This window comes from Strigops habroptila, chromosome 7 (assembly GCF_004027225.2).
Source record: "Strigops habroptila isolate Jane chromosome 7, bStrHab1.2.pri, whole genome shotgun sequence".
NCBI lineage: Eukaryota > Metazoa > Chordata > Aves > Psittaciformes > Psittacidae > Strigops > Strigops habroptila.
Genome location: NC_044283.2, coordinates 9,706,599 through 9,721,286, shown reverse-complemented (window position 1 = coordinate 9,721,286; position 14,688 = coordinate 9,706,599). Strand labels below are relative to the sequence as shown.

Genomic DNA, 14,688 nt, shown 5'->3' with positions numbered 1-14,688 from the left:
ATTAAATTTCTATCCTGTCCCAACCAAACTACTTTCCATGCTTGAACTTCCTTCCAGAAACGAAGCTTTCTCCATGAACATTCAGAATGAATCAGTAAGGCAGAGTTAGAGAATAGAAAAATATAAAGCAGATACTGTATTTCTGCCTCCATTTCTGTTTGTATAAAAAACATACCCAGTAACACGCACTACTGATATAGATGAAACAATTGCACAAATGAGCATTTATAACTTTCCTCCTGGGTCTGAAATACCTCAGCAGGAAGTAAATCATGACTTAACATGCCCTAACAATCGAATAAATTAGAAAAGCAATGCGACCTCAGGCAACATGAATCCCCCAATTTGCCAGTTAGTGCCCTTCTGTCAGGAAGGAGGCAGTAGAACTCTTTTCTTTGTCAAGTCTCCTCTAAAACCACCTATCTTCTATTACACATTACTGCAAAGCACAATGCTTCCTCAAAAAATTACATTCCAAGCTTACTAGATGGACAGTCTTAGGGCAATATACAGGAACAGCAGGGCAATCGATACACAGCAACTTGGTACACAGCGTTTTCACTACAAAATCCCCTCGGCTTGCACCAACTTGTAAGTTTTTTATGAACAGCTCAAGGGAGAATCTGCAGAGAAATATGAAGACAATGAAATAGCTGTGCACGTGTTGTGGGCAGCTCCCTTCTAACACACAGGACAGCATGAGAAGAAAACAATACAGGGCTTATTATCAGTTCTGTTGAATTATTCTGTGTGGGTTTGGGGTTTCTTAACATAAACATATATCCACTACACGAGATACAATGTAGCACATTACATAAAACAGTATTTAACATCCTTGTCTAACATTTATTATATCCTTTGCTATAAGCATTTATATACCCCAGAATGCAACTAGTCTACTTGTCCAAGAAACAGACCACCTGTGTACCCACTGATATATCTGGACAGTATCTGGTCAAAGTGACTGCATCATCTTTGACTAACAAGACACGAATCATGGGAACAAACAGCTATTCTGGGTCAAGAAGTTCAAATCCCGGAGTACTGTGGAAAACTACATTATATTCCCTCCCCCTCCCCTTATATAAGCTAACCAGCTCCATCTTAAAGACAGCCTTATTCCACTACTCCTAAGGGAAGGCTGTTGCAGACTTCTATGCCTCCGTTGCTTAGGAACCATCTTTTCTAATTTCCAGACTAGGTTTATTCTCGGATAGTTTATACCCATTTGTTCTTATATCTCAAGCTTAAGAAGCTCTTTTTATCCACCTGCGTTGTTTCACTCCTATTTTCATGAAGAACGACCTCTTCCATGCTTTGTTTTCCCAGATCAAACATGACATTCTGAGTCCATCTTACAGAATAAATTCTCCATTCCCTTCATCACTCCAAGAATCAGTCCTTGTACCTCTTCCAGTCCAAACACTCTTTTTTACTTGATGACAGGAATTAGACAGGAATTAGACATAATATTCCAGGTAAGCTTTCACCAGTACCAGAAACATGTTAATACCACTTCTTCAAAGGAAAATATTAGTAGTGCAACAACAGTATCCTTGTTATCCCAATATTTTTCACAGTTGCTAACTTTTGATAGGTTAGTCATCCTCAAGTGTTGTAAGAGCATTTTAATTTTTTTAATGCTATTAAATTTGACTCCTTTTTCTACTGGTCATGTCCTAAGGTTTCAACTTCATTCTGTGCGAAACTACTTTAATATCAATGATGCTTGACATCTGATGAGAAAACATGAGATTGCCGTAAGAAGTAGGAAATCATCAGTGTTTTTAATGAAAATACTAAATCTTGAAACTGACCCTTGACACATTCCACTACTAACATACTTCCAATACATCATCTTCTAGCCATCCAGTTCTATCCATACTCGACACACCCTGTCCCCATTTTAGATCAATTTTCACAGAAACATCACTTTAGTTTTTACATGGAATCATATCACACATTATATGATTCCTACGTTAAAACAGGTCAGCTCTAACCATGCATCCTCCCCAAGAAGTCAGGTATCTTACAGAAAGAGATGTTAAATTTCTCCAACAAAGTCTTCCTCCGTCGAGAGCTGCATCACCCCATTTTCATCTTACCTCCGCATAGAACAGCTTCTCTTTTGAAATTTAAACAAATGCCTGAATATTAAGGTCACGCGAATGATGCAATAACTATCCCAAAACACCTTTTCCATAGTGACTACTTTTGCTGCTTGCCATTCACCCAATACCCTTCTGCTCTGACATTTGATAGCAATTCCTGCATTTCAGTCTCTAGTTACACAAACCACCTACTTCAAAATTCCAGAGTAAATGTTACTCTTGCATATAGTGATTGATAACAGACATAGATAGATAATTGCAGATAGCCCCACTGATCTGCACCCTTTAAGTTCAACTTCATCCTTATGGAAATCATATTTACGACCTCACTTCAGTAAGACCTATTTGCCAGGGCACATGCATTCAAAACTGTCTTCACTCAAAAACAGGGCAAACTTTTCACGTAGTCTTTCATCTGCATCCAAATTATTTTTAGTCTTACTTCATTGTCCCCATGCTTCCTGACAAGTCTTTTTCTGCTTACTCCTGATGCTCCTCTTCAGTTTGCTATTGACGTTGTTAGATCCTTCATCTCCACTTTCTTGCACATGAAATAAAATCAAAGTTTGGTAAGAGAACAAATATTTTATCTACTTGCCAGGATTACCTGCATTTATTGCCATATCAAAAGTTCAGCCATGCCAGAAGTAGCTGAAAGCACCTAATCAAATAAGCCCTGAACATTGCTGTAAAACTGGAATTGCAAGAAAATGTAGATGCTAAACTAAGTTATGGTCTTTGCAATTTCAATGTGCACTTCTGCAATTACAATTATTAACAGCTTTTCATGACACTCAGGGAGGGGTTTTGGTCTTGTTTTGCTTTAGTTGGGCCTTTTTTTGCTCGTTTTTCCCTCTAAATGATGTATGCCTAAAAAATTAACAAGATTAATGCCACAAGGTCTTCCCAGAGCTAGAAAGAGAGAAGACAAGTTAAGACTGCTCCATTTCAGCATCTGTACCTCAGATGTTACATCCAAATGAAAAAGAAAAGGCAATCACAAAAACAGTATTATCAATATTTTGGTTTGAGAACACACTGCACAGCTATTACAAAATTTGCTTGAAGGAAAAAAAAGTCTGCAGAAACAAGGTTCAAATTTAGGATTTCTATAGCAACAGAAAGGAGGGACGGGAAAATTACCACATTACTCTCTCAGATCATCAAATCCTTGAAAGAATAAATTTAGCTTTGAGTTTCAGGCAAATGAACTGAATTTATCCTATTCATGAACAATTAACACATCAAATTAAGGATTAAATTAAATAATCCAAAATTGTAGTACAAGTTGCAAATACCAAATTTCAGTCTGAATGACCTCACCTTTTCCTGCTACCATTAAGTATTTGGTATCACAACAGGTCTTCAAACTGATAACTGATAACAAATAAAGAATATTATTTAGGAAGGTGTTTAATCCTGACTGAAGGTCTGCAATGAAAGAGAGGCATTTGCCTCATTCTTAACAAAGTGACTCCATGAAGTACATTACTGAAAACGTGCAATAATTTGCCCCCATGTGACTTGGAGGTGTAAGGAATTCCTGAAAATACAGTTCACTTATTATAGAACTAAAATATTTCAACAACATATGTGAACGCAGTAGTGACTTAATGCCCTGAAAACCTGAGAATGAAGAAACACGCTTAAGCTCTTTAAAAAGGTGACACTGTGAAAAACAAACCCAGGATATCCAAAGTAACTAACTACTCGTGTCTTTTCATCATGCAATCTTTTACAAGACTGGGTTTGTTTTAATATATGCTCAAAAATAATTAGCATAATGGACACTATTCCAGTATCAACCAAGAAATATACTTATGTTAATGACTGAAAAAAGAGCAATAAAAATATTAGCCTCAGGCTTTTTGGGAGAGCAGCTATTTCAATACTTCAGCCTTCTCACATTTGATAGTACCCCAAAAACATTAAACAAGCGGCTGAAGTGGTAAATGCAGCTACAAAGGTTTATTTTTGACATTGTCAGCTTTGCTTGAGGCATGGAGGGGCGTCTCCCCACTTTAATGCTAAGTATTGACCCATAAAGACTCTAAGCCTCCAGCAACTTTTCCACCAGCCAGAACCTTCAATTAATAAGGCTGCCCTCATAATTTGCAAGACTGCCTAAGTCCAGCTTTTCTGGCTGACATTCAGGTTTTAACCATGCTTCCCAGCCTTCTGTTCACCACTTCTGGCTTTCATTGACCAGCTGCCAAAAAGCTCTTTATTTTCTGGTGGCTGAGCAGGCCAGGACAGTTTAAGAGACTACCTTCTTCCAATTTGTGCGGCAAACTGTTCACTGTGTTCTCTGCTCTTGGCTCCTCCCCAAATTGCTGCAGTGAGGGAAAACTAGAGGATACTGGAAGGACTACCATTCCACAACTGTGAAGCAAGGGTACAGGCATCTTAACTGGGGTTTCCTTGTCCTTAAATCAACAAAGAAAGGAAATGACCTAGGATCAACAATAAAGACTATGGCAGATCCAGAAGTGGATGTTCTACCTGTCTAAATCTTTACCTTATGCTGCAATCACAAACACCCTCTCCTTCCAGAAGCTCAGTCTAAGATGATCCACATAACTCAGCAGTATCAAGATAAGTGCAGGCTCTGAAGTAGATTGAAAATAAAGTGGGAAAACCACACAGGTAGATGTTCAGCTGCAAGTAGCAGCAATCAAAGAGAACAGGACAACCCTCTCCAAGTCCAAGGCACAGAAATCCACCACCCTTCCTTGACACATAAGACATAATTGCTTTCCCTTAGATTAATCATATGCATTTTATCTCCCTCTCCATCCAAACCATGTACAATTCACTTGCTTTGAGAAGGCTCTAAAGAATTTACTAACTTTTTATCTAAATCCTTAAATTCATTTCATTTCTATGGTTGAGATCTAAGTAAACATCTAAGATCGTTATTAATTTATTTTTCCTGCCTATTACTAGATTGCAAAATAATTTAATACTGTATTGTTCTACATAACCAAAAAATATTTACTGTTGTATTTCTGGCCACTGACACTTGATGAAAAATAATTTACGAAAATGAACATCATTTTCCTGACATCTTCATCCTTAATTCACTCACAAAAGAGACACAGTTCTTCTGAAATGCTTCCAACTTACTAGAATTATAAGAATATCTTTGAAAACTCACCAGCTAATAAATTTTACTTTAAAATTTAGGGTAGGGAAGGGTCATGGAACACGACACACCTTCCTGTATGTACTAGTAGACTTAAAAATGACATCCACAGTAAGGAAAGAAAATGGACTTTGGAATAAAAATAGAATCTTGTGCTTTACACTGAATCTGTTATTCAAGTCATATGGAAACTTGAAATGGTATTTAAACATAAAGCAACACTTCAGTTGCGTAGAATTTTACCTAAAAATCATTAAAAACTTTTCAGGAACTGAAAGCACCTAGAGAAAGATGTCAGAACTAATGAAACATGATTTCCCATCAACTTAAGTCTCCTGTGCTTCCCTATTTATCCTTTTTAATCCCAAGTCCCCACGTTTCCCCCCTACATCTTGTGTGAGTCCACCCTTGCTCCTACCTTTGCCTAAGCACTAGTCCACCCAGGGCTGGCCATGTAAGTGGAAAATACATGACAACTGCTCCAGAGCTACCCATGCACTGACTGGCAGGGAGGTGTCTAACAGCTACACAGCCAGATGCTCCTGCTCCTCAAAACAAACCAGGAGCCATGTCCCTCTCTTAGTGGGGACACAAGTCTAGCCATCAGATTATCCCATTGCTGGCACAAACTTCATGTGTTTGAAGTCACTCTTTTCCTGGTAAATTTAGCTGAATGTATGTAATAGGTTCAAAAGTTGAAGAGAAAAATAAAAGAAGTCCCTTTAACTTCAGAGTACTTTAAGCTGTGTTGATTTGAGATTACTGTGCAAAGCTTGGTTAGACAAGATTTTGGTTTTGAGAAAAAAAAACAGAAGTATACTGCACCTCTCTGTCAATGCGCATGAGCAGCAATGTCTTCTTTTGCTGATTAGACAGAATGGATGTTTCACATGCATACATACTTTATAGATTTTCAGCAATATTTAGTAGTGACAACACCTAAAGAAATTATTTCATCTGTTAAAAGAAGACTAAACACAAAAGTATGCCTTGTCCTTCACCTCTCTAGTCACAAAGAACAGTACCTTCACACTCAGCAGTGTAGAACAACAACTATACAACCCCCAAAAGACAACAACCAAACAAAAAACACCCCAAAAACCAAACTCCCACCAAAACACCACAGAAGACAATCTTCATGAGTTGAGGTTATCCCAAACACTTTCTGGTTTAATCTGGCATTAGCAATAATAAAGCTGCAACAGCATATCAGACCTCTCAAGATTCAAGATCTAAACCAAGACAGAGGTAAAAAGCATAAAAAGCACCATAACAGGAATTTGAAATTTGCACATACAAAATGAAACCAAACCTAAACTAAACTAAGTTTCTATGGCTGCAAGTCAAATTGCAGGTTTTAAGACAAAGTTGCTTTTACAAGTTTACTGATTCCAACCAAAAACCTAGAAGATGTAGGTATAGCAGTTTGATTTCCCCCCAATCTTTGGTGCATTAATGTACTACAACTTAACATTTATCTACTCATTTGATGTGGAAGTATCAAAGATACCATAAAAAGTTACTGATTAACTGCATTTACTGCTTGCTGTTTCCATGACCCCTTTTCAGCAATTCAATTAGGTATATGGAATAACAAGAAAATCTCAGAACTCTGAAATATTTTACTCCCTTCCTTTTCAGTTTCATAAGTCAAGACCTGAAAAACATACATACCACATGGTTTAAAAAACCCTCAATAATTAAAAAAGACAAAGCCCAATACATTAGCCAATTAAAAATGCAAAGGAACAATTGATTAGTGTGAAGAACACTGAAACTCCAGATGTCAGGTTTAAAGAGTAGCTCTTAATATCCCAGTTTTAAAACTGAATTGAAATGTGTTTTCACATATGTTGATTTTTAACTGTTCTCCAGAAAACCCACTCAAACAAGCAACAGTGTAAAACTCTTTCGGTGTCCCGCTTGCTAACACAACTGATTTTAGGTTGCAAGGTTGATCTTTCACTGAATAATAACTGCATCCAAAAGAGCAGGCAGAGATCATGTCTCAAAATGCAATCTACCCAGCAAGGTCAAAAGGAGGAAGTTAGGAAGGTGCAGAAGTTGTTACTCCTGTTTGGCTATGCCTTCAAGGACAACGTTTTCAGTTTCTCCTTAATGGGCAAAGAGTCAACCCAGCAGAGGCAGCAAGCATACATGCTGGTCAGCAGCTTGACTGACTGGCAGTAATTATTCACATCCATCCCTCTACTAAAACTTAATTTCCCCTGAAACGAAGAACAGTTAGACTCAAAATTCCCCAAAGTAGCAGCAATACTTCAATTTTATTCCAGACCATGACTGCTGGTTAGAATGTTAAACCAGAGCCCTCATGACAAATGACATCACCTCAGCTTATACCTGATTTGAAAAGCAGCAGTTCCAACAAGGGCGTTTCCTGGAGTCTCTGCCCTTACAACTTCTGCAACGACTAAGCACTAAAATTTCTGACCTGATGAGACCACAGCAAACAATGTCCTCTGACTAGTGAGGACAGAAACCAATTATTTGTTTCAGTTTGACTAAAGATGATCAAGATTATTCTCAATAAACAACAGATGCTTACTGAGATGGTAACAAGTTATCATAAAGTTATGTTGAACGTTCAAAAATATTACTCTGGAAGTCTGTCATTGTACATGCAATACTTTAAAGTGATAAGAAAAGTAACCATAGAGAAGGGTAATATTAGAGTAAAAATTATCATAGATCAAAATATCTGTATAACCAGTACTTTTCTGCCTCTGATGAAAAGAAGCTTTCCTCAGGAAATTCATGATTTACATGATTCACACTTTACGTCTTTCTTTACCAACAGGCTTGTACAGCTACTGTTGTTGGAGTACTTTTTTTAAGAGAAATGCTGGATAAGTGGCACGAGTAGGTAACGTTTTCCTATTCCCCTAAGAAGGCTGATTATATGAATGAAAATGGCAAAACTCAGGTAACCTAGGAACTTCTACCATTTTTTAAAAACACCTGCTTTTGAATCTGTTAACATACGAGATGTACAATTTAATACAAGAGTTTTAGACAGGTTCCTCAGCAGATGTCAAATGACTTGCACGAAAGAATCAGCAGTTTAAACTTCCATTTGTATCTGCTCACAATCAGGTTTTAAATATAAAGCACCTACCATTCTAAAAGCATCTAATATTTAGTTACAGCATGAATTCCTAATACAGTGCGATTTCAGAGATTGCTTTCTGCCCTGCGGCACAGTCCAAGAGTAAATTCTACTTTAAAAGCCATCAAAATCAGAAATTTAACATTATTTTTTACTCCAGGTCCTCATGTTTCAGGTGTCCTCCGTGCACAACAGAAGTGACACTTCTCTGATACACTTTGCTTCGTAAAAGTGCTGGTCAAGTTTTGTTACTATGAATTTTTCCCTCAAAGCAGGAGTGGCTCATTTGCATAGCAACAGTTTGGGATTTACAAACTACTCACTATCCACCACCACTACATTAGTAAATTATTAAAAAAACTATTTCTACAACTCAGAAAAGCAGTGGGTACAAGATTTACTGCCCAGCCTCCTCAGAGTTAGAAAGCACTTTTCACATATATGTTGTATGCTTAGTAGCAATCAACATACTAAGCATCCTTCTCCTAGTCTGAAACCTCCAGTTGTAATCTTTTATTCTATTTATTAACAAAATTGGCTACTTCAAAGTTCAGCTTTTTCCTCCCACAGCAAGTCACAGAACGTTGTGTGTGGAGTTTTATTAAAAGTACTTCATGCTGTGAGGCTATCCTTCAAAACCCGAGACTTGAATGGGGCAGAAATAGCTTGATCCTCACTTCTGTAAAAGTGTCTCAGTGCTCAAATGGGCTTACTCACATAACCTCATCAAATGATCCAATTCCATACAAGCAAAATAACTTTTAATATTGAGAGTGAACCTCAAAAAATGAGAAAAGTTGAGTCATTTTCTGTTGGAGACATCTACAATAGATCTGTCACAGAAAAATACTGATTCAGTAATGACCTTCCTCACTCTACAGCATTAGTGAACTATACTCTAACGAACCCACTGGCACAACACGCTGCCTCAAAACTCTCCTAAGAACATCACCAAATTTAAGTTCTGTAATTGAAGCAAACAGAACATTATGTTCACTTAAGACTATTTTTGTATGATCACATCAAATCTGCTTACTGAATATAAAGGAATACCAACACCACCTGCTCCAGAAGTCCAGTCCATAGTTGCATTTTTTCTCAATTATACAACAGCTCTAAAAAGAGTATTTCCCTCTTGAGGTACAGAATTGTCACATCGGTAAATAAAAGAAAAATTGAAGCCTATTTTAGAAATAATTTGTATTTTTAAACCAAATTCTTTTGTTCTATAAAAAACAACGAATTTGTGGCAGTTAAGAACTCACAAGTATTCTGTTAACACATCCAGTCACGTTACAAACCCAGAGCTGTAAATAGCTCATGGGCATGAAGATACCTGTAGCTTTCAGCAAAGCATACAGAAATTATCTAGCAGTAGTTGCAGTTTGAGAATTCATAAACTGAAGGTAGACATGTTTTGTAACATGACATAAATCGCCATGCAAGAAAACAGAATGCTTTTGGCGCATAACGTTATGATCTATAGCAACTTTCCAATAAGCAGAGAATAAAACAAAACCAGCAACAAGCTTACGCCACTGAGCTACAGCAGTATCTCATGAAAGATTCAAACCCGGTGCTATTCCTAGCCCCCTATCTCAGTGTATTTTTCCAGCTTGACTGAATTTTCCCCCTCCCTAATTGCTAGTTTTAACTAAAGCCAATGCAGATTAAGAATCAACCTTAAAAGGAGCATAGGTTACGTGCAGAAGGACAGGTGACATTCTGAATCAAAAGTAGGCACTCGAAATACTAAAACAGAGATACTCCTTCCAGCAGAAGAAACAAAACAACTGCCCGTTCCCTGCTGCTGGTACCCTGCCAATCAGTAACACCGCACAAACGCGCCACATCTCCTCCTTCATTCCTGCGTCCTCTGCGGACGATTATTTGGACGCTCTAATGCCCGCATTTCGCTAAGCGGAATCAGGTCGTCACCTCGCAGCCTAAAGGAAGGGGCAGGTGAAGCAGGAGGGCGGTGGGCAAGAGCCCCGCAGACGCATCGCTTGGCTGCAATGAAGATCTTAAACGCCGAGCGGCCGCTTCCTGCGGCGGCAGGAGCAGCAGCAGGAGCATCGCACCGCGCTCACCGCGGCGGGCAGGGGCAGGGCCCGTGGCTCCTGAGGGAGCGCTCACAGAAACCTGCCCCTCCGACCCCAAACCGGCCCCGCCGCCCCGTCCCGCTCAGCACCTGGGGGCTCCCCCGTTGTGCCCCCCACCGCCCCACAGAGCCGACACTCCCCTCACCCGCCGCTCACCGCAGGCACCCTGCGAGCGGCGGGTGCTGGTTTTTCCACACACACAAACCCCCCCCACACAGCCGAGCGCTGGTTGTTTTCCAGGCAGAGACACCCCCCGCCCCTCTCCTCCCCGCCGCCCCGGGCTAAACAAGCTGGTTCCAGCCTCTGCGCCCCCGCCTCCCTCCACCTCCCCTCCGCAGCGCCCGCCTCCCCTCACAGCCCGCCCGCCACCCCTCACAGCACACACCCCCCCACAGATCGCTAATGGCTGCGCCCCTCCGCTCCCCCCGGACCGCTACCGGCTGCGCCCCTCCCGCCTTCCCCGTCAGCGCTCACCCGAGGGCAGAAGAGAAAGGGCAGCAGCGGGAAGAAGGGCCGCCGCAGCCGGTGCCCCCGCCGAGGCTGTCGCTGCCGCCGCTGCGCCGCGCTCCCTCCGCTCCCTCCTCTTCCTCCTCTTCCTCCTCCTCCTCCCCCCCCAGCGCCGCCACCGAGCGGCCACAGGCCCCCACCTCACAGGGTGCGGCTTCCCAAGCCCGCAGGCCAACAACCGCGCCGCCCATTGGAGGGCGCACGCTCGGCGACTAAGCGGCGCGCCTATTGGTGGAGGCAGAGGCGGCGGGAGGAGCGTGAGGGGGACGGCGGCGGCGGCTGAGGGAGCGGGTCGCAGCCTCTCAGGAGTCGCGATAGTCGCGCACGACTGACACCCCCCGACACGGGGAAGGGGTTTCTTGTGGAGCCGGGTCCCTTCGGAAAGAAGCAGCGCGGTGTCCGGGAAGCTTATCTTACAGCAGGCTGAGAGAGAGGAGCAGGAATCGAGTAATTGCCAGGGAAGCGTTACGATAAAGGGTTGTTTAACACACAGCCGTGGCGGTATCTAATCGCTGGAAGCTCAGAGCCAGTCGAGATCGATCCGGACGTGCAGATACCCAGCGAGAGTAGTGAAGCGTGAGAACTGCGTTGGCGAGGGTTAGAGACGCCTGTCAGAGCTGAAAGTATTTAAGTCACAGAATGGTTTGTGTTGGAAGGTACCTTAAAGATCATCTAGTTCCAACCCAGTCGAATATCCTCCGGATATTAAGTTCCAGACTAATGAGGAGTTGTATAGCTGATGCAGGAAGTGTGCGGATATAGTGTATAGCGTGCATATACGAGGCCTGATTAGATCTTTATAAATCATTCCTTTAGATCTTCTAAAGCCCTTGAGGAGCTGTGTGGGTAGTATAACCTCACAGTCTGTTAGGCACTGCAAACAAAGCACCAACTGTAAAGTTAACTTCTGTTAGCTGCCTTTTTTTTTCCCCTGTACATTTTTACTGTCAGTTCTATGTCATTTTAAGAGTGCTGGTTTACACTTCTTTTTGGAAACTTGAATAGTGTCTGCCTCAGGTCAGATGAAGAGTTGAGGGGTCTGGGAACATGCTTTCAGAAGCACTAAACTTCTCTATGTTCCTCTAACCCCCAAGTTATCCATACACTCAGTAGAAAAACTGACTTCTGCTACCCTGATGGGTGCCTTCAGGAGCCATAAACATCTTTTGTTGGGAATACGGGAGGAATCTAACCTGCTCCAACCACCTCCACCGAGGAAACATGCTCCACTTACCTAGTTCACGCTCTCTGGCAGTTAATCTTCATTTCTTCACTTTTCAGAGTGGAAAAACAGGCCATAGAGATGTGTGTAAACGTGTGAATTCAACCACCCAAAATGGTGGTGAAGTGCTGACACAGAATGATCTGACAAAAAAACACTGCTAGACATGGATCTGCCTAATCCAAAACATCCCACAATAGCACACATTAGTGTAATTACTAATAATTAACAGATCATGTCTGATTTTTTTTTGGTAAGAACTGTTGCTGTAGGTCTAAAGCATTAAAGTCACTTCATCTGTCTAGTGCTGAACAAGCCCAGTGGATGTGCTTTTGTACCAGAGAGCATTCTTTTGTCCTTGTTCAAAGTCTACTCCGTGAGGTTTGCAGGTGCTCCACACCTGCAGGGTCCAGCCCTGGTCACACTTTGCCTTCCCCATGGTGTGCTGGTGACTACCTGCCAAAACTCTCCTTCCCTTGGCACCTCACTTACCTCTTTTTCCTTTCCTCACCATGGCATTCAACGCATGAGTCTCTCCTTTTGTCTGGTAAATGGGAGAATGGATCCATGTTAAAACTAACTCACCAGAAAAATGCTTCTTTGTTGTAAAATGAATGAGTCTCTTCTCCAGCTCAGTGCATGGCTGCAAGACCAGCGGTGCCAGGAAGGAGGGGGATATTGAGGACAGCAGCAGCGCCCCAGGACCAGGGGAGGGCAGGATCATTCCTTGCACTAGCAGTGCTGGATTAGTGTTTGTGTAACTACTGGGTGCAGTGTCACAAGCAGCTTAGGCCGATCAAAGGATGCATTTTATCATCCCACCCGTTTGCTCTGGTGAAGTGCTGCAGACAAGTGCTGTTTCTGCTGTCTCACTCTGTGACCTGCCCACGGTCCCTTCCAGCCTTCCCCTTGCATCTGGCAGCATACCGCACAACTGTGAAGCCACGGATGTTGTTTCACCTGGCTAACCTGATAGAAAAGCAGAGGGGTGAGGAGGAGGCAAGGCCAGCTTTCTGCTGCAACTCCACCAACTCACTCTGCAGCCTGAGACTGCTGAAGCTGATGTGTGACGATGTTAACCTTGCACATTCAGTTTTTGGCCTGAGCAGGTTCCTGAACTTCCTCTACCCAGCTGCAGGAGCAGTCTGGGTGGTGTGAAGGCCAAGGCAGGATTACATGGGTAGAAACAGGGGAGGGCACATACACCCAGACAGGTACTAAAGAAGTTCACTATGTGCAGAAAAGCATCAAGGGCAATTTGAAAAAGCAGTTCTGTGTTATTTAAGACATGAAGAACTTGTCTGTGAGCTCTTACCAGTGTGGTGCTGTTTGGGCAGTGTAGGTGTTCCGCTTGCTGATTGCTCCACAAGAAGTTGTTTTCCTCAGCAGGCTCTGGGCTCAACTCACGTCATACAGTCTCAAGTAAGAGGGTCAATGCCAGTGTATTTATTTACACATTATTTTAGTTTGGCTTTACTAGGTATCAGAAAAATAAAACTCTACAATTATTTTTACACAACTGACCTCTTTACCTGGCTTTAGCACTCCTTGATGACCAAACCGGTTACAGCTACCTGGGAGAAGCACAGTACTAGGCTAATGTCACAAATCTGGCATCAGGACATTTATCTTTTCCTTTGTATGTGGTGCACTCCTTCCACACAAGCAGTTCCAGGTTAGTTTTCTTACCTACAAACTAGGAATGAAAGTACCTTAGAATCATAGAATGGTTTGGGTTGGAAAGGACCTTAAGATCATCTAGTTCCAACCCCCTGTCATGGGCAGGGACGCCTCACACTAGACCATGTTGCCAAGGTTCTGTCCAACCTGGCCTTGAACACTGCCAGGCATGGAGCATTTACCCTTCTCTGGGCAACCTGTGCCAGTGCCTCACCACCCTCACAGTAAAGAACTTCTTCCTTATATCTAACCTGAACTTCCCCTGTTGAAGTTTGAACCCATTCCCCCTTGTCTTATCGCTACAGTCCCTGATGAAAACAGATCTTTCCCTCTTGGCCTGCCAGAGCCATGCTATCATGACAGTCTGTTGAGCACGCAGGACTTGCTTCCCAGCTGTGATCATCCATTTTCATCTCACACAGACCTTGTGCTCCACTTCCCGGACAAAGTTCTGGTTCTTTTAAATAAAACAATGCCACTATGTGATTTCTCTGCTGCTGTTCCCATGGGCCTTCAAAAGGGGAGTCTTGGTGTTGAAACTTCCATGTCAGATGCCAGCAAAGTAAAAGCCTGTTCTGGATCAGTTGTACCAGGCTTGGAGCGGTGGGATGGTGTGCATAGAAAAACATAAATTATCCCTACAAACTACCCCTGGAAGTACCGTGTCTTCCCCTGGCACCTAGGACACACACTATTGGTGGTGGCAGAGGTGGGCTTACACACAGGGAGTGTTACTACTAGTAAATAGTTACTACCAGGGCGGTTGGAACTAGATGATCTTTAAGGTCCCTTCA

At 42.1% G+C, this 14,688-nt stretch overlaps 1 protein-coding gene across 15 annotated transcripts in view; it reads right to left on the bottom strand.

Annotated features, from left to right (window-relative positions):
* ADD1 (adducin 1) overlaps window positions 1-11,191 on the bottom strand; it is a 58,712-nt gene extending 47,521 nt beyond the window's left edge. For 13 of the 15 annotated variants that reach the window (XM_030492864.1, XM_030492855.1, XM_030492866.1 and 10 more), the window contains exon 1: window positions 10,960-11,191. The gene's annotated coding sequence lies outside the window, so the exon portion shown is untranslated. The remainder of the gene's footprint in view (window positions 1-10,959) is intronic. The other 2 variants (XM_030492871.1, XM_030492865.2) reach the window with 2 other exon arrangements.
* Window positions 11,192-14,688: the final 3,497 nt, after the last annotated feature.